Below are 20,906 nucleotides of genomic sequence, written 5' to 3'. Positions count from 1 at the left end.
TTCTTATCTGTGTGTATGTCTCATTCTTTTTGATTGCTGTATAATATGTTGCTATCCACCATAATTTACTCAACTAGTCCCTTATCAATATATAGTAAGATATATTTTTAAGCAAAATGTGCTAAAGGCTTTGCACACCAATTTTGTATATTTTTCCCCTCAACAAAAATGTTCAGATTTCACTCTTCATAATACCTCCAAGCAACTACAAATGATGACTGACATTTGCCTTAGTCTGAATTTAATAGTGTTCACCTCAGTTCATTTTTACTAGGTTGTATGTTGACTTGTCATTGTCACAAGGAGTCACCAACGATGTGCTCAGGGGAACATATGAAATACACACCATCCTCTGAATATTATGGTCACCCTTTATTCCATCAACCTTATAAATGGTTTGTCAACAGTACAGCAGTCCTCCCTTATCCATGTGGGAAACGTTCCAAATCCTAGAACCATGGATAGTACTGAACCCTATATATACTATGTTTTTTCCTATAGCATACACAGTGTGGATATGCTGAACAGAAGGATGATTCAGGTCCTGGACGGGAAGGAGCAGGATGGCATGAGATTTCATCACACTACTCAGAACAGAATGCAATTTAAAACTTATGAATTGTTTATTCCTGGAATTTTCCATTTCATATTTTCAGACCTCAAGTAATTGAAACTGTGGAAAGCAAAACCTCTGATAAGGATGAACTACTGTCTACACTTTACTACATTTAACTTTGAGAAAATTAAAAATACACACACACACACACATGTATATACACACACTTCCATTACTTAAGTAATTTTTTAAAAAACACCTCTTTTACCTGTGTCTTTGGGTCTGCTATTTGGTTTCTTCTAGAGAAAGCACAGTGAGATAGAATGAGTGAGGGCTCCACAGACACATCGGGGTCTGAATCTCGTTTCTGCCATTTCCAAGTTAATCCATCTCTCAGAGCCTGTGGCTTGTCATCTGTAAACCAAGGGCAATACCGTCTATCTCTCACATAGGGAAAATCTCCACATGGGGTGAAAAGTCCATTCAGGAGGACCAAAGTGTTATCTCTATTGAACCAGCACTGCCTGTTCAAAGAACTGCTTAGAGAAGTAGTAAAGGACAAGAAGGAATCTGGCCAGTCAATAAGAGAAAGGGTGCTTCTGGCAGAGGTAACATGCAAATGGTGAGAGCTGTACAGAGGTACAAAGCACCAACACACGTACTGACAAGACGGTGAAAGGCAATTGAGTCAACAAATCCTTATTGAGTACCTCTAGGCACTAGGCACTGAAGACAGAACCATGAGCAAGAAAGTCCCTGCCTTCATGGAGCTTATAATCTAGTAAGAGAGAAAGACAAACCAGTAAAAAGCAATTAGTGGTCTAATGGAAACAAATAGGATTCTAAGATAATAACGTGGTGTTGCTTTGTATAGAGAGGCCAGATAAGACCTCCAAAACGAGATAATGCTCAACTGAAACTTAAAGGCAAGGGATAATTAATGAAGTGAAGAACAGGGTAAAAGAGTATTCTAGGCAAAAGCCCTGAAGCCAGAGAACTAAAAGAACTGTGTGCAGGTGAGGGTGCATGCAGGAGATGAGGAGAGGGGCTTGAAATGAGACCTGAAATACAGGAAGGGACCAGATCTTGCTCAGCCTTGTAGGCCACAATTTGGGTCAAATTGTGCAAGACTGTTTATTCCAACCTAAGACATTTGGACTAGGTAACAGGAATGCAAAAGAGGATTTGAAAAGGAGAGAGACAAGGCTGGGGTGTTTCACAGAAGGATAGTGGAAGTTGTTTAGAGGACGGCCGCAATAGGGAGTAATGACAGCCTAGAGACCAAAAGAAAGCCTACATTAGGGCAGGGTCACTGTGTACAGAAAAAGAGGCATCCCAGAGGCAAATCTGAAGCAGAGTTGGAAGCCTTCAAAGCCTATGTTCTTGCCTGCTTTTTGAGTCCAAAGTCAAAGTCCCCAGCATATTCCAGAGGTAATGACCTGCCAGGGGGAATCATTAAGGCCCTCTACCTCATCTGGGATCTGTGCCTACTAAAGCAACAAGAAGATGAGGTGCTAGTACACAGAGACAGTTATCCACTGTCCCCACTGGATGACAAGTGACAAACTAAGGTTCCTAGGACCTTAGGATCCAAATAAAGGGTTCAAAACCCTTTCCTTCCCCTTTAGGGGAGCAGGGGGTCAACAGAGTCCTCTAAGGCAGAGTTCCTTCAAATATGGTCTGCAGATGATGACTGGTGTCAGAGTCACCTGGAGGCCAATAAAGATGCAGAAAATTCCTAGTTACCACCCCATACCTATTCAATCAGAATAGCAGGAGTACAGACCAGGAATCTGCATCTTAAATAAGCATCCAGGCCCTCAACACTTGCCCCCGTGGGTAATTCTGATGTATTAAAGCTTCAAAACCATAGCTCCAGGAATAGGGCTAATGGAGGAAGGCCCTCACTTGAGGCTGACTGGCAACATCAATATTAGGGGACTAGGTAGAACCAAGAGTCAAGCTGGGCATGGAATAAACTAGAAAAAGGAGTCAGAAAAGATTATGAAATTTGAAGGCCCCCAAAGCAGAAAATAGAAGGCAGGACATCAGAGCATGGGGATCAGAGAGCAGAGGAGTCAAAGACAGGAAGTACTCCTGGGGATATCACTAAGAATGGCCATGACCTCCGGCTATCTTAGGTTGGTTTCCCCGGTGGAGCTCTAGGAGAGGAGTGCAGATGCTTCACCTCACACAGGCCAAGTAACCATGCCTTAGACTGCCCAGTATATGCACACAATCACTCCTTCCAATCCTGAAGAAGAGGACAAGGGATTTCCCTGGTGGTGCAGTGGTTAAGAATCTGCCTATCAATGCAGGGGACACGGGTTCAATCCCTGGTCCAGGAAGATCCCACATGCCACGGTCCAACTAAGCATGTACCACAACTACTGAGCCTGCCCTATAGCGTCCATGAGCCACAACTACTGAGCCCATGTGCTGCAACTACTAAAGCCTGCGTGCCTAGAGCCTGTGCTCCGCAACAAAAGAAGCCACCGTACTGAAAAGCCTGCACACCTCAACAAAGAGTAGCCCCCGTCCTGCCGCAACTAGAGAAAACCCACGTGCAGCAATGAAGACCAAACACAGCCAAAATAATAATAATAAAAATTAAAATTAAAAAAAAAGAAGAGAACAATACCCCTCCTCAGTAAGTACTGTTTCTATCCCAATGATTCCCCTTCAGCATTCACCATGATGGCAGCTACTGGTCAGTCTATAGAAGAACACCAGGCTACATAGAAAAACATACAGAACACCTCTAAGGGGTAATGACTAGCCCTACACACCAAGATTCTGTACTTGGCACATCAGAGCCCCCTAATGGTGCCATAAACTCTAGGACAATTTCAGGTCAGAAAGGCCCACTGCTTTCACCTTCAGATCCTACCAACCATGCACACCCAGCCAGTCTTCTACTACTCCTTCCTATGCCTCACCAAGAAAGTCCCAGCCTATATTCTACACTCCCATGTCCCTCCCCAAAATTCAGAAATTCCACAGATTCAGGTTAGGCAGGGAGTCCTGAACTCCTCAGGCCAGCTCCTATGGCTAGCTGGTGGGAAGAGGTAACCTGAAGGAATGCTCCCCCTACCCTGAAGGGAATATCCTCAGCCTGCCTGAAGGGAACACTGAGATTGCTGCAGGCCTCTGTATATGAGACTTTCAAAAAATATGAGCATGGGGACTTCCCTGGTGGCACAGGACACAGGTTCGATCCCTGGTCCGGGAAGATACCACATGACTTGGAGCAACTAAGCCTGTGCACCACAACTACTGAGCCTGCATGCTAGGTCCCGCAAGCCACAACCACTGAGCCTGCATGCCACAACTACTGAGTCTATGTGCCACAACTACTGACACCCACGCATCTAGAGCCCATGCTCCACAACAAGAGAAGCCACCACTATGAGAAGCCCGTGCACCGTGACAAAGAGTAACTCCTGCTCACCACAACCAGAGAAAGCCCACATGCAGCAATGAAGACCCAATGCAGCCAATAAAAAAATAAATTTTTAAAAATTAAATAAATAAAAATAAAAATATGAGCAAGTTGAACCTAGTATATTTAAAAGGAGGGAAGGTAGGCTCTTGGGAGCAGAAATTAAGGTGGGGGGGTAAGGTAAAGTAGGATTTATGGGGATTTGACTTTAAATAGCACATAAAATACAAAGCAATATAAAATTTAGCTCAAACCCTTATATGTCAACTACCTGATGGTTCCTATAATCCAAAAGCTGGTTCCACACTAAAGAAATAAGAATGCTAAAAGATGATTTTTAGTAATCCCAAAGATTATTTATGCCCTTAATCCTGAACTACGTGCCCTGTCCCTTCTTACACTCCACCCACTATTCTGATTCTCTAGGTTTCTGACCTAATGATTCAGCTTCCTGTTTCATATTTGCCTCACCTTATCCCTAAGGCCTTTTGCTTCCTTTCTTGCTTAGGACTGCACTCCACTCAGTTATTCTGCCGTCAGCCACTTGGAATAAATAATCTGCCTATTTAGATCCTCAACCTTGATCCTAGGCACACATGTCCTCTTCATGGCCAAGTCCCCTGCCAGGGTTACCCTGATTTTATGAAGATGTCCCGGAGAGACAGGCATGTTAGATGGTTCATCCCAAGTATTTTAGTTAGTTCATCCAGGCAAACACTGAAATCACCACAGATGGACTAAGGAGAATGACAATGAGCCAGGTCAAATATCTAGACCTCACCCTGACATTTTAAGGCACACCTTTTTGGCCCTCAGGTGATATCCCTGGTATTCATCGTTCCTGCCCACCACCTCCACCTCAAGGGATCCTTCTATCCCGCAGCAGCTAGGACTAAGAATACATGGTAAGCAAGACATAGGCCTTTACCTAATAGAACTTACAGTTTAATGAAGGAGACAGACAAATAATTTCAACATGTATGATAGTTAAAGGCAATGCACGTGGAGCTGTAAGATTAAGAAGGCTAATCAGGTGAAGTTACACCTAACATGAAACTTGAAAGATCAACTGGAGATACCCAAGCAGTGGCAAGGCATTTAAGGAAGCATGTTTCAGGCAGAAGACAGCTTATGTAAAGGCCCTGCAGCAAGAAAGCATATCTAAAGTGACGGGATGAGCTGAGGAGGTGGGGAGGTCAAGATAGACAGCATATTGGGGCAGATGATGCTGGAGATACCAAGAAGGACCCCACAAGACATAAGAAGCTGTTTTATCATTCACTTAACAAATATTTACTGAGTGCTTATAATATACCAGACATTGTCCTATGTTTTATTTACGTAGGACATCAATAAAATTCTAATTTATGTCCTATGTAAATAATGACATAATTGGAGGAGACTATAAACAAATATGTGACTAAACTAGAAAAACTTCACTTATTGATAAGTGCCATGCAAAGAACTAAAATAGGTGATGTGCAGGACTTTCCTGGTGGCGCAGTGGTTAAAAATCCACCTGGCAATGCAGGGGACAAGGGTTCAATCCCTGGTCCGGGAAGATCCCATATGCTGTGGAGCAACTAAGCCTGTGCGCCACAACTAGTGAGCCAGTGTTCTAGAGCCCATGAGCCACAACTACTGAAGCCCGCACGCTGCAACAAGAGAAGCCACCACACTGAGAAGCCCACGCACCACAAAGAAGAGTAGCCCTGGCTCGCTGCAACTAGAGAAAGCCTGCACACAGCAACGAGGACCCAACACAACCAATTAATTAATTAAAATAAATAAATAAATATATATATATATAAAACAGGTGATATGCTAGAAAGTATGTATATGGATGGCTACTTTACAATCATTAGGTGGTCAGGGGAGAGTCTCTCTGAGGAGATGACATTTAAAAGTAGGTATCTAAATAAAAAGGAACCAGCCATTCAAAGATCAAGGGAAAAAGCATTCTAAGTGGGGTTAACAATACACACGTGCAAAAAAGCCCAATGGTAAGATCACAAGTTTTTTTTAAGCAGAGGAGTTAGATCACGATCATTCTTACATTTTACAAAGATCACTCTGGCTGCAGTGTAGAGAACAGAATGGAGGTGGGGGAGAATAAAATCAAGACTGGAGACAAAGATGAAAGTGGATTATGTAGAATAAGATGCAGAAGAGGAAGAAGGGGGTCAATAACAAAGATGATGATAAGAGCTAATACATAGCACATACTAGGTGCCAATCCATTGTTCTAAGCACTATATATATATAAATTCACTTAATCCTCAGAATTCTACATACTTAGAATGACTACTAGGCTTTGGCCCAGCAAGTGCATGGGTGGTGATGCTATTTACCATGTGACAGGACACTGGAGGAGGAGCAAGAGGGGAAGAGCAGGAGGCTACATGTTGCTGAGTCTTCAAAACATCCCCGTGGATCCGTCCATGTGAACAGGTGGCTATTCTGATCTGGAAAGAGCTTTGAGCAGCATCCATGTGTAGATGGTAACTGAAGCTGTCAGAGAGATTGAGATCACCTGTGGGGAATAGGAAGAAAAGAAAAAAAAAAAGCCTAGGAACAGAATGCTGACATTTAAAACACAAAAAGTTGAATACCAAATAAATTTTTAAAAATACATAAGAAAAATACAAAAAACAATTTTTTTAAACACAAAAAGAATCATTAACAACAACAAAAAATTGGAAATACCTTAATGTCCCTCAATATGAAAACAGATAAATAAAATACAGTATATGTAGTCTATGAAACATTATACAGTAGCCAAAAAGAATGAGAAGTATCTTCATGTACCAACATGGGATATTGTCAAGGCACATTACTGAATCAAAGAAAGAAATAAAAGAATGATACATAATATGTGACCCCATTTGTATAAATAAATAAAACACATAAATAGCATTTTAAATTTTTTCTGGGACTTCCCTGGTGGTCCAGTGGTTAAGACACTGCACTTCCACTGCAGGGGGCACACGTTTGATCCCTGGTCTGGGAAGTTCCACATGCCGTGCAATGCGGCCAAAAAAAAATAAAAAAAATTCTGGGTTCATATACACATATGCAAACGCACAGAAAGTCTGGGAGGTACATTCTAAATCACTAACAGGTTGCCTCTGAAAATACAAAAACAATTGAAACAGGAGAGCAGGAGTATTCAAAATATCTACAATGTTCTGAAATTAGCAGTTTTCAGTATGTTCGTATTTTAATTCACAACAGAAAAATGTGTTCCAAAACTGGAAATTCATAATACTTGTGTAAATTATGGAAGATTTTAAATGTGATACTATTTTGACAATGTTTTAAATTTTAGAGTCACGTTTCATGAATTTTTAACCAAGATGTTGCACTTCTGTTTTTTGAAACTAGTTTGTCCTAACATATTATACATAATCATAGTATTTATTTTCTAGGACTATTGTGAATGTATAGACTTATGCTTACTGCTAATTATTTATAAAATACAATTTTTTATAAAATAATACAATTATTTATAAAATAGTATTAAATCCAATTATTAGCTGCCTATTTCAGACACTTAATACTTGCAGAGATCCATGTTACCTTTCCCACACTGAATTTTTTTTTTTTTTTTTTTTTTTTTTGGGGGTACACCAGGTTCAATCAACTGTTTTTATACACATATCCCCATATTCCCTCCCTTCCTTGACACCCCCCCCTTGAGTCCCCCCCACCCTCCCTGCCCCAGTCCTCTAAGGCATCTTCCATCCTCGAGTTGGACTCCCTTTGTTATACAACAACTTCCCACTGACTATTTTACAGTTGGTAGTATATATATGTCTGTGCTACTCTCTCGCTTCTTCTCAATTTCCCCTTCATCCCCCGCCCCCTCCCATACCTCGAGTTCTCCAGTCCATTCTCTGTATCTGTTTCCTTGTTCTTGTCACTGAGTTCATCAGTGCCATTTTTAGATTCCGTATATGTGAGTTAGCATACAATATTTGTCCTTCTCTTTCTGACTTACTTCACTATGTATGACAGATTGTAGTTCTATCCACCTCATTACATATAGCTCCATCTCATCCCTTTTTATAGCTGAGTAATATTCCATTGTATATATATGCCACATCTTCTGTATCCATTCATTTGTTGATGGGCATTTAGGTTGCTTCCATGTCCTGGCTATTGTAAATAGTGCTGCAATAAACATGATGGTACAAGTTTCTTTTGGGATTATGGTTTTCTTTGGGTATATGCCCAGGAGTGGGATTACTGGATCATATGGTAGTTCTATTTGTAGTTTTTTAAGGAACCTCCAAATTGTTTTCCATAGTGGCTGTACCAACTTACAGTCCCACCAACAGTGCAGGAGAGTTCCCTTTTCTCCACACCCTCTCCAACATTTGTTGTTTCCAGACTTTGTGATGATGGCCATTCTGATTGGTGTGAGGTGATACCTCATTGTGGCTTTGACTTGCATTTCTCTGATGATGAGTGATGTTGAGCATCTTTTCATGTGTTTGTTGGCCATCTGTATGTCTTCTTTGGAGAAATGTCTATTTAGGTCTTCTGCCCATTTGTGGATTGGGTTATTTGCTTTTTTGGTATGAAGCTGCAGGAGCTGCTTGTATATTTTGGAGGTTAATCCTTTGTCCGTTGTTTCGTAGGCAATTATTTTTTCCCATTCTGAGGGTTGCCTTTTAGTCCTGTTTATGGTTTCTTTTGCTGTGCAAACGCTTTTAAGTTTCATGAGGTCCCATTCGTTTATTCTTGATTTTATTTCCATGATTCTAGGAGGTGGGTCAAAAAGGATGTTGCTTTGATGTATGTCAAAGAGTGTTCTGCCTATGTTTTCCTCTAGGAGTTTCATCGTGTCTGGCCTTACATGTAGGTCTTTAATCCATTTGGAGTTTATTTTTGTGTATGGTGTTAGGAAGTGTTCTAATTTCATTCTTTTACATGTTGCTGTCCAATTTTCCCAGCACCACTTATTGAAGAGGCTTTTTTCCATTGTATACTCGTGCCTCCTTTGTCAAAGATAAGGTGCCCATATGTGTTTGGGCTTACTTCTGAGTTCTCTATTCTATTCCATTGATCTTCCTTTCTATTTTTGTGCCAGTACCATACTGTCTTGATCACTATGGCCTTGTAGTATAGTTTGAAGTCAGGAAGCCTAATTCCACCAACTCCATTTTTCCTTCTCAAGATTGCTTTGGCTATTCGGGGTCTTTTGCGTTTCCATACAAATCGTAAGATTTCTTGCTCTAGTTCTGTCCCACACTGAATTTTTTTTTAAAGAATCACCCTCATTGTTCAAAGTAAATGTACTCCTAGGGTGCAGATCTTAGTGTTCCAATAAGCATGTACTCTTAGGGTACAGGTCTTAGTGTTCCAGTAAGCATGTGATTATATTAAGGTGGTGGTAGTGGGAAGATAATCTTGATTCCACTGGGAATCTTAGGTTTTTGAGCAGTTATTGGGAAAACAGTTTTTCCTGTACTGCTGAAGTTTCTTTTTGGTAAACAGTATTTTTCTAAAAGGCGAGCATAAAGGAGAAATTGAGGTGTGTACATTTCCTCAAGTGACCAGCACTGTACAAGATACTGTGTATCCTGCAATAAACAGTGTGGAAGCCGTTCATTTTTCAATCTGAAGTAAAATATGTTCAAGAACTTTAAAAAAAAACCTACGTTTTGATTTTTTTAGGTTACTATATTCTCTGTAAAATTTAAAGATCAATTTTTCAAAAAATAATGGGGATTTCTGATCTACAAACAGTAAATGCTGGAAGAGGGTGTGGAGTAGAGGGAACGCTCTTGCACTGTTGGTGGGAATGTAAATGGATACAGCCACTATGGAGAACAGGATGGAGGTTCCTTGCAAAAGTAAAAACAGAGTTACCATATGACCCAACAATCCCACTGCTGGGCATATACCCAGAGAACACTATAATTCAAAAAGACACATGCACTCCAATGTTCATTGCAGCACTATTTACAACAGCCAGGACATGGAAGCAACCTAATGCCCATCAACAGATGAATGGATAAAAAAAGATGTGGTACATATATACAATGGAATATTACTCAGCTGTAAAAAGGAACGAAACTGGAACATTTGTAGAGACAAGGATGGACGTAGAGACTGTCATACAGGGTGAAGTGAGTCAGAAAGAGGAAAACAAAGATCGTGTATTAACACACATATGCAGAATATAGAAAAATGGTACAAATCAACCGGCTTGCAAGGCAGAAACAGAGACATAGATGTAAAGAACAAACATATGGACAGCAAGTGGGGAAAGCGGGGAGGGTTGGTGGGGAATGAATTGGGAGATTGGGATTGCCATATATACATTACTAAGAAGAAAAAAAATACCAAATTGTACACTCTAAATATATGCAGTTCATTGTCCATTAACTGTATCTCAATAAAAGTTCTTAAAAAAAATAATGGGCGCAGATACAGAGAATGGACTGGAGAACTCGAGGTTTGGGAGGGGGCGGGGGGTGAAGGGCAGGCTGAGACGGGGCAAGGGAGTAACACAGACATATATATACTACCAACTGTGGGATAGATGGTCAGTGGGAAGTTGTTGTATAACAAAGGGAGTCCAACTCGAGGATGGAAGATGCCTTAGAGGACTGGGGTGGGGAGGGTGGTGGGGGGACTCGAGGGGAGGGAGTCAAGGAAGGGAGGGAATACGGGGATATGTGTATAAAAACAGATGATTGAACTTGGTGTACCCCCCAAAAAATAATAAATAAATTTAAAAAAAATGGGGATTTCTGTACCTTCTCAGTTTTGCTGTGAACCGAAAAGTGTTCTAAAAAATAACTCAATTTTGAAAAGTGGGAAAAGAGGGAGCCTACAAAGGACATTCTTTACTTCAGGTACTAAATTTTCTCTGTTCTTTTCACCCCTGACTGGCCTTGATGCTTAGATCTCTGGCTTGCCATCTGCCAATGTCTGAGAAGTTAACACCAAGCCCCCTAATTCCATGCTCTAGCCTAAATCCTTAGCCCTAGGCCAACTTTGGCCACCAATCCTCTAGACTGGGCCAGAACCCCAGGAGGGGAGGTCAAATATCAAAGTCCTAAACAAATATGGGAGAACGAGTACAGATGCCAGCTTCAAGGACAGGGATCAGGTGGCCTTGCAGGCCAGCTGCAGTCTCAAAGGCGAAAAAGTATTTGAAGATCTGGATGCAGCTTTGCAGTGCTGGAGGATGAGGCTGGGGGACAGTCGGGCAAAACCAGGGTAAGTGGTATGGGGCAAGTTGAAGAAATAGCCAGAGTTCCAAGCAAAGTGCCATAATATGGTGGAAACCATATTTATAGCAAAAGGAAGAGGGGAAGCTGTATTTTGTGAAGGGGCTGGGGGCATGGTGGGGAGTTGTCTAAGGATATCTGGAGGAATCACTCCACGTCAAAGCAGCAATTCCAGGAGGCACAGTATAAAAGTTTAGAAAGTTTCTGGAGCAGCAGAAAGGGGCCAGGGACTTGGCTTCTTCCTGACAAGAAAGAAGGTTCTACAAATGAGGAAAAAAGACACTGAAATAAAGTCTTTCCTTCTTCAGTAAACCAGAGGCAGAGAGATCATGGTAGATCTCTGATGATTGTGCTCTTAACTTTCAACCTTCTGAGGATGAAAGACAACATATTTGGTCTACATGTTTTCCTGGTTACTCAAAGAGATGACACTGCCTAGGTCTTACCCAACAGCTGACTCACCATCAATTAGTCTATATCACAGCCTGCTATGCCTCACGCCTCACACAGTCACATACCGGACAGCTCTGGAAAGAAAACAACCTGGTGTGAGCTGTCAAAGTCCTCTCAGTACCTGACCTCACCCTCTGGGGTAGGTTTCATTTCAAAACTGAAAGGGACTGAAGGGCTGGGGAAATCCAAAGATCAACAGAGCCAGGAACAGGTGGTTCCCAGCAGAAAAGGGTCCCAAGCTGGAACCCAAAACAGAAACCAGACCACTGATAAAACAGTTTATGATGTCTGTCTCCAAGCCTTCAGACGCCATTTACATATGTTCCAATATTTACAACAGGGCATGACCATGCTTATCCAACTTGTGACAACTAAATATCTAATTCTCCAAGTGTTCAATCAACTTCCTGGCTTTATTAAGTTTTAGAGCCTTGGGGTATCTCCAATCACTGGAATACCAGGAGGTGGGGGGAACTTCTGAATTTTGCAGCCCTCCATATGGGCCACATTTTGATCGTAATGAATTATACCACCTCCTCTTCCTTCCTCATTTCCTCATTAACCCCTGGAAAAATTCCTGTCTCACCAAGAAATTTCTAATGACTTCATGATGGCTCTCTAACTAGAGCAATATTCAATACAATGAAAGTGTACCTTATCAAAGGAGTCAGGTTATTTGCTTGAGGTTCATTTTAACTACCTGAGTGACCCTTAGGCAAGTCACTTGAACCTCTCTGGGCTCAGTTTCCTCACCTATAAAGGAAGGAGGCTGGAAACAGATAGAAGGAAAGCAATAAAACTTCCCTCAACTGAGAAAAGACTTAAGTTTTTAGCCTAAAATGTTTATCAAGTGGCAAGCAGAGTTTTGTTTTTTTTTTTTAAGATCACACTAAAACCATCATGATAAAACACTAAGCATGAAGAAAAAATTTACAAACTTTCAAAGAGAAATGGTTATTACTTACAAAGGAAAAAGAATCCTATTGGCAGTGGACTTTTCGTCTGTATCACTAGAAACTCGCAGTAGAAAGCTGCATACTTTGTACAGACTAGGACTAGTATTCCGGAATGCTCGGGGGACTTTCCTGGTGGTCCAGTGATTAAGAATCCGCCCTCCAATGCAGGGGATGCAGGTTCGATCTCTGGTCAGGGAACTAAGATCCCACAAGCCACGGGGCAACTAAGCCCACGTGATGCAACAAAGAGCCTGCATGCCACAACGAAGATCCATAGTGCTGCAACAAAGACCCAAAGCAGTCAAAAATAAAATAAATAAACAAATATTTAAAAATCCTTAGTGGATGGACCTAGAGTCTGTCATACAGATGAAGTAAGTCAGAAACAGAAGAACAAATACTGTATGCTAACACATATATATGGAAATCTAAAAAAATGGTATTGATGAACTCAGTGGTAGAGGAAGAATAAAGACGCTGAGGTAGAGAACAGACTTGAGGACATGGGGAGGTGGGGAAGGAGAAGCTGGAACAAAGTGAAAGAGTGGTACTGACATTTATATACTACCAAACATAAAATGGATAGCTAGTGGGAAGCAACTGCCTAACACAGGGAGATCAACTCGACGATTGCTGATGATAAAGGGTGGGAGGGATGCTTGGGAGGGAGGCTCAAGAGGGAGCGGATATGGGGATATGTGTATAAATATAGCTGATTTGCTTTGTTGTACAGAGGCAACTGGCACAACAGGGTAAAACCATTATACCCCAATAAAGATCGAGGGAAAAAAAAAAAAAGAATCTTTAGGAATTCCCTGGCAGTCCAGTGGTTAGGACTCCTTGTTTTCACTGCCAAGGACCCAGGTTCAATCCCTGGTCAGGGAACTAAGATCCCAGAAGCCACATGGCAAGGCCAGAAAAAAAAAGGAAAAAAGAATCCTAAACCCAGCCAAGACATCATTCATACATGAAGATACACACACACATACAAATAAGTAAACAAATAGACCTTGAAAGTACCATCCATGTCCCTTGCCTAAGAAAATCACTCAAAGTATCCTAGTCAAATATTTAAAATTGGAACAAAGCTGAGAAAGACAAAGTATACACAAGACATGTTTCCCCTCCCCACAGAAAAACCTTTTATTGAAATTGTGCCAAGTGACTTCTGATGGCATTTCCAAGTACAAACAGAAACTGTCCTATACACAACCCTCCCTGGCAGTCTGGGTTTGAGAGTTGTTCATCACCTAGTGGCCTGATGAAGTAAATGCAGTTTCATCAAGTGCCTGGATAAACTTACAGCCATTTTGTGATCTCTGACAGTATGTACGGGGCAGCCTGATGTCCTAGAGATTCTGAGTAAGGGACTGCAAACCCACCAGACTCATATAGAATTACACAGATTCAGGTCACTATCCATTCATTCCCTAAGGATGTGGGAAGGGCCCACACTTTGCACTAACTAATCACAAGAAGTGAAGCGTAATTTGTTGTAAGGCTGCACTTGCAAATAGTGAGAGACAGAGATTGCTTCGTGCAGATCAATCTGAACTGACAGCAAGTTTAGATGCTATAAGAAAATTTCAAATACTCCTTACAAATAGGAAGAATGTCTTCAAACATTCACAAGACTGGATGTGGAAGATGGATTATATTTACCCTGCATGGTTGCAGGAGACAAGCCTATAACTGATGAGAAGACATCTCAATTAGATTTCAATTCAAAACAAGAAATAATTTTCTATCAATGAGAGCTATTCAACAGTATAACAGGAGAAACCATAAACAAGATAAAAAGACAACCTACAGAATGGGAGAAAATATTTGCAAACGATACAATCAACAAGGGCTTAACTGCCAAAATACACAAACAGCTCATACAACTCAATAACAAAAAAACAAACAACCCAATCAAAAAATGGAGAGAAGACCTAAACAGACATTTCTCCAAAGAAAACATACAGATGGCCAACAGGCACATGAAAAGATGCTCAACATTGTTAATTATTAGAGAAATGCAAATCAAAACCACAATGAAGTTATCACCTTACACCGGCCAGAATGGACATCACTAAAAAGGTCTACAAATAACAAATGCTGGAGAGGGTATGGAGAAAAGGGAACTCTCCTACACTGTTGGGAATGTAAATTGGTGCAGCCACTATGGAAAACAGTATGGAGACCCCTTAAAAAACTAAAAATAGAGTTGTCATATGATTCAGCAATCCCACTCCTGGGCATATATCCAGAGAAAATTCTAATTCGAAAAGATATACGCAGCCAAGCTCCAGATGAAGGAGAAGGATGGGTAAGTAAGGAGGTCTCTAAACCACGGCCCGTACAAAGCTGCCTGCCTGCAAATTGACCCATGGTAAAGCACTAAGAAGAAACTGGCTACAAAAGCCACTTGCAAGTTCGCCCTCTACTGGAGGGGTGAAGAAACGTCATTGTTACAGGCCTGGTACTGGGGCACTCTGTGAATTTAGATGTTATCAGGAGTCCACTGAACCTCTGATTCAAGAACTTTCCTTCCAGCATCTGGTGCAGGAAATTGCTCAGGACTCCAAACAGATTTGTGCTCCCAGAGTGCAGCTATTGGTGCTTTGCAGGAGGCACATGAAGTCTATCTAGTTGGCCTTTTTGAAGACACCAAACTGTGGGCTATCCATGCCAAACATGTAACAGTTATGCCAAGCAACATCCAGCTAGCATGCCTCATATGTGGAAAACATGTTTAAGAATCCACTCTGATGGGAAACATTTCATTCTTTTAAAAAAAAAAAAGGGACTTCCTAGGTGGCGTGGTGGTTAAGAATCCAGAGGACATGGGTTCAAGCCCTGCTCCGGGAAGATCCCACATGCCACAGAGCAACTAAGCCCATGTGCCACAATTACAGAGCCTGTGCTCTACACCCCGTGAGCCACAACTACTGAGCCCGTGTGCCGCAACTACTGAAGCCCACGTGCCTAGAGCCCGTGCTCCCCAACAAGAGAAGCCACTGCAATGAGGAGCCTGCACACCACAATGAAGAGTAGCCCCTGCTTGCAGCAACTAGAGAAAGCCCCTGTGCAACAACAAAGACCCAACACAGCCAATAAATAAAATAAATAAATTTATATATAAAAAAAAATTCTCTTCTTCCTGTTCTTGGTAGTTCCAAACATTAGATACTTTTCCCCCCATGGGGTCAAAAGGTACCTAAGTATATGATTGCCAGTGGAAAAAATAGGGGACAAAATCAGGTACTGGCAATTTTTCCATTTTAATGTGTGTGTGAATTTTTAACATAAATGCAGGGACATAAAGCATTAATGCAAGTCAAGATGTTTCAGTGAACAAGTTTCAGCAGTTCAACTTTATAACTATAAATAAACTTGTTAAATTTTTCTGGACCAAAAAAAAAAAATACAGGCACCCCAATGTTCATATCTTATAACAACTATAAATAAACTTGTTAAATTTTTATGGACCAAAAAAAAAAAATACAGGCACCCCAATGTTCACATCAGCATTATTTACAACAGCCAAGACATGGAAGCAACCTAAGTGTCCATCGACTGATGAATGAATAAAGAAGATGCGGTCGTACATATATACACAATGGAATATATTGTAAAAATAATGAAAAAATTTTTCATTATTTTTCAATCGTAAAAATAAATGAAATAATGCCATTTGCAGCAACATGGATGGACCTAGAGATTATATTAAGTGAAGTAAGTAAAAAAGGGAAAGACAAATACCATATGATATCACTTACATGTGGAAACTAAAATATGATACCAATGAACTTATTTACAAAATAGAAAGAGACTCATAGACATAGAAAACAAATTTATGGTTACCAAAAGGGAAAGGGGGTGGAGGAGGGATAAACAAGGAGTTTGGGATTAGCAGACACAAACTACTAACTATAAAACAGGTAAACAACACAGTCCCACTGTATAGCACAGGGAACTGTACTCAATATCCTGTAATAAACGATAATGGTAAAGAAAAAAAAACAATATAATGGGATTCCTCAAGAAGTGATGAGCTTCCCAGCAATGGAAGTATTCAAAAATAATTTAAATAATCATCTGTCAGGGGACTATAGAAAGCAATCCTGTAACTGAAAGGAAGATTGGAGACAAGGAGACTGACTGTATTACCTCAAAGGCCCTTTCCAACTCCAAGAGTCTGTCATTCTAGTAAGAAAAACAAAAACAAATAAACAAAACAAAAACCACTAATAAATAACCAAAGACTTTCCCCTCTGCATTTTTTTTCAAGCTCCGACCAAGAAGCCAATACAACTTAGTGGATTTGATACCACTTTCCACTTAGGTAAATGTGGACAAGTTATTTAACTCTATTTGCCTCACCCTTATTGTCTGTAAATTTAGGACAAAAACAGTACTCATCTCATAAGATTACTATGAAGATTAAATAATATTATACTTTATAAAGTACTTAAAATAGTGCCTAACATAGAAAGTGTATAAAACTAGCAGGTAGCTGTGGGGAGTGGGGGCAGGGAGTAGAAAGTGAAACCTAAATACACTGCTTGTTTTAGTTATCTGTTCCCAATCCTCAACCAAAGCATTCCTGGCTGCTGCTGGCCAGAGGCTAGGTTCCCCTGGCAACCAGCCTCAAAAAATAGTCCAGATCTACCTTTTTCAGGAAGGCAGCTCATTCTCTGCCTGGAAATCTAGCACCTTCCTTGCACAATGCAGGCTCCCTAAAACCTCACAAATACCAATGCTCCAGATCAAGAAGCTGAACAGGTATTATCCTCCTCACTTCATATGATCAATCACAGAACATCAGAGTTAGAAGGACCATCTCAGAGACTATCTAGAGTGACCCTTTTGTTTAATAAATGAGGACAATAGGCTGAGAAAAGTGAAGCCCTTGATGTGGCAAGTTGGTGACAGGGTCAAAACAAGATCACAGACCTCCTTATTGTTAGCTCAGTAGTTAAAACTGTCCCATTTTACAGCAGGACTGGTCCTACTAAGTCCCATGCTACTGACCCCTACTACATACTTTACACAGGTAAAAGAGGAAGAGAAGCAGTAGAGTGCAGAGGTTAAGAGCATGGACTCAGGAGCCAGACTGCTTATTCAAATCCCAGCTCTCCCACTTACTAACTGTGTGACTTTAAGCAAGTCTCCTAACCTCTCTGTTTCTATAAAATAGAAATAAGAGTGACCACCTCATAGAGTTCCTTTAGGGATTAGATGAGATAACACATGTAAAATGCATGACACATAGAAACTGCTCAATATGTATATTGCCTGCTCTGCTTTTCACCATCACCAGTTGTACTAAGAAGAGAGATAATCATAATAACAAAAGAGACTAGACAAGCTTCTGCTTCTGGTCCAAAGAGCACTGGGAAGAACAAAGGTATTTATTTAGCTCCATTTCCTGGCCCTGGCCAGGAACACCCTATTCCTAGCAGGAGAAGACCACAAGTAACCCATCACTTGTTCATTTCTTTGGATCTAGGGAAGACTCAAAGAATAACCAAGTACATGCTATGGTAATAAGATATTTAAGATCACAAATAAAGGTTAGAGGTCCAAACCCAAAATGCAATTCTTGTGGGTCTAGTCTCTTCCCCTTAACCCATGTAGGTGGTATAGTATAATGGTTAAAAACAAGAGCTCTTGGACTTCCCTGGTGGTGCAGTGGTTAGGAATCCGCCTGCCAATGCAGGGGACGCAGGTTTGATCCCTGGTCCGGGAAGATCCCACATGCCACAGAGTAACTAAGCCCATGTGTCACAACTGCTGAGCCTGTGCTCTAGAGCCCACGAGCCACAACTACTGAGCCCATACACCACAACTACTGAAGCCCGAGCACCTAGGGCCTGTGCTCTGCAACAAGAGAAGCCACTGCACTGAGAAGCCCATGCACCGTAATGAAGAGTAGCCCCCGCTCGCCACAACTAGAGAAAGCCCGTGCACAGCAACGAAGACCCAACGCAGCCAAAAGTAAAATAAATGAATGAATAAATAAATATTAAAAAAAAAAATAGAACAAGGGCTCTGGAGTTTGACAGCCTGAAGTGCAAATTCCTGTTCCATCATTTGCTGTGTCACTTAGCAAATTACCTCTCTCTAAGCCTTTATTTCTCCATCTGTTAAATGAGGATAACAGCTATCTTGATTATGATAACAAGCTGACATCTGGTGAGCACTTTCTATGCGCCAAGCACCACGTTAGGTACTTTACAAGGCTTACATTATTTAACCATCACAATCACCTTATGAGGCTGGTACTATTATCACCCTCATTCTACAGATGAGGAAAATGAGGCACAGTCTTCTTATTCAAGGCCACAGGGCTAATTACTGGCAAAGCCGAGATGTCAGTGCAAGAGGCCTGGCCTCAGAGTCTATGCTCCCTCCTCCTCCACTGTTCTGCTTCTCAAACCACCAGTCTCAAATGGTTGTTCTGTTGTTAAAATAAGCCAGTCCCTATAACGCGCTTAGTGCAGGCCCTGGCTCACCACCACTGTTACTGCTGCCGTTGTCACTACCATCTTCATCATCAGTCCCTGGGAGACTCTCTCAAACACGGCTACCTCCTGAGGTCCAATTTCACCTAAAGGGAGATGGTTGCTTTCCTACATAGACACCAACCAGCTTACTGGGCAGCCTGGGGTAGGGTTCTAGAATTTCATTTCCCTAATGGGATACCGCAGTATATGGGCGGAGAGACGAAGTATGTTCTATAAACCTGATACTCTACAAAAAACATTATATTAAAGTTTTTGTTTTTAAAAATAAAACCTTCACTACTCTCGTTAGAAAAGAAACATAGCTTATTATATTTTTCAAAATAAAGCACATACATATTTATTTTTCTAAAAAACTGTTTTCTACCTCCTTCCCCTTTCCACTCTCCTGTTCTCAAAACCAGTATACTATTTAGTCACTTGATCCTCATAAGAAGTAAGATTGGTATCATTTATCATTATCTCCATTTGACAGGCACAGAAACTGAGGTTCAGAGAGGTTCACGACCATACAGCTAGTAAGCGGATGGCCACAGTCTCTGGAAAAGAACTTTCAGATATAGAGGAAGGTAAAAATAATAAGCTCCTTCTCTAATCCTGAGAGGAAGTGGTTATGATGGAATGTTCCTAGAAGGTACCTAAAAAGAACCAAGACTGATAATGGGATTCTTAAGAAACTCTTGCTCTAACAAGGCAAGATCAAACAGATGTTGTAACCCAAAAAGCCAAAAATGCAGTGAGCTATCATCAATCCTGCCCTCCCAGAAACAGTGCAAATTATTGACAGGCCTAACAAAGCAGGACTTCGTGTCTGAAGATATCCATGCCCCTGCACCCCAGCTCTTACCTCCCCAATTCCAAAATGATGTATCACTTTATCCTGCTAGAATGCACAGTTCAAAATAAGTGTTTTTTAGAGTGAGCAACTTGAGGGCAGGAAACTAGTCTGTGAGGAGGGAGTGTCAAATACTACTGAGAGGTCAAGAAGATGACTGAGAAATGACCACTGAATCAATGTACTATTTTAAGCATTCTTCCCCAATCCACACATAACACATTTTTTTCTTTTAATCTAGGTAAAATCCCAGCATTGTCCAATGAATACACATAAGGGTTCTACTTAATGCAGCTATATCCACGTCTCAAAAACCAAAATCAATGCTCTTAATATGGACACAACAGACTCTACACAGTGGATAATGCTGAACAAATGCTTTATCTGGTTAAAGTAACTGTCACTCTGAAACAAAGTCCCCAACCAAGTCTTGCTTGTGCTCAGTAGGTGGGATCAGACAAATGAGCTATTTAAATGTATTTCTTTTGTTCTGCCATAAAATAGCAATAACGTCTGAACTCACTTCCCCCCTCCCTAACTCAAACATCCTAACCAGCGACACAAAGACTCTAAATTTCCACACATCCGCCTTTGTTTATAAACAAAGCAGAACACAATAAAATCCAAAAGCTGGATGAGAAGGGGATATGCTGTCCACTGTAACTGTTTTCTTTCACTGTACAAAGGGTTAATAATTATTTCCTAAATTTAAAGGCCGTGCTTTGTTTACATTTTGTACTTAAAATCTCCAGATAGGAAGTGTCTTCTAGTGTCTTCACCTTAAAAGAGAATTATTGCTACAAAATAAGGACTTTATCTTTCTGTGCTCTAGTGAACATAGTCAAGTCTCAATAATCTACACTTCTGCAGCAGTGGAACAGTAATCACCAAAAGCTGGATTATGC

The 20,906-nt window shown here is 40.9% G+C and overlaps 1 long non-coding RNA gene across 20 annotated transcripts in view; it reads right to left on the bottom strand.

The window, feature by feature from the left end:
- The window catches only part of LOC130856887 (uncharacterized), a 104,438-nt gene that overhangs the window by 76,919 nt on the left and 6,613 nt on the right, over window positions 1-20,906 (bottom strand). For 18 of the 20 annotated variants that reach the window (XR_009054709.1, XR_009054707.1, XR_009054698.1 and 15 more), the window contains 2 exons: window positions 6,350-6,531; window positions 825-970 (listed from right to left, as the gene is read on the bottom strand). This is a non-coding gene — a long non-coding RNA (uncharacterized LOC130856887). The remainder of the gene's footprint in view (window positions 1-824; window positions 971-6,349; window positions 6,532-20,906) is intronic. The other 2 variants (XR_009054701.1, XR_009054715.1) reach the window with 1 other exon arrangement.

This window comes from Hippopotamus amphibius, chromosome 7, assembly GCF_030028045.1.
Source record: "Hippopotamus amphibius kiboko isolate mHipAmp2 chromosome 7, mHipAmp2.hap2, whole genome shotgun sequence".
NCBI classification, from domain to species: Eukaryota; Metazoa; Chordata; class Mammalia; order Artiodactyla; family Hippopotamidae; genus Hippopotamus; species Hippopotamus amphibius.
This window is presented reverse-complemented; position numbering and strand designations above follow the sequence as displayed.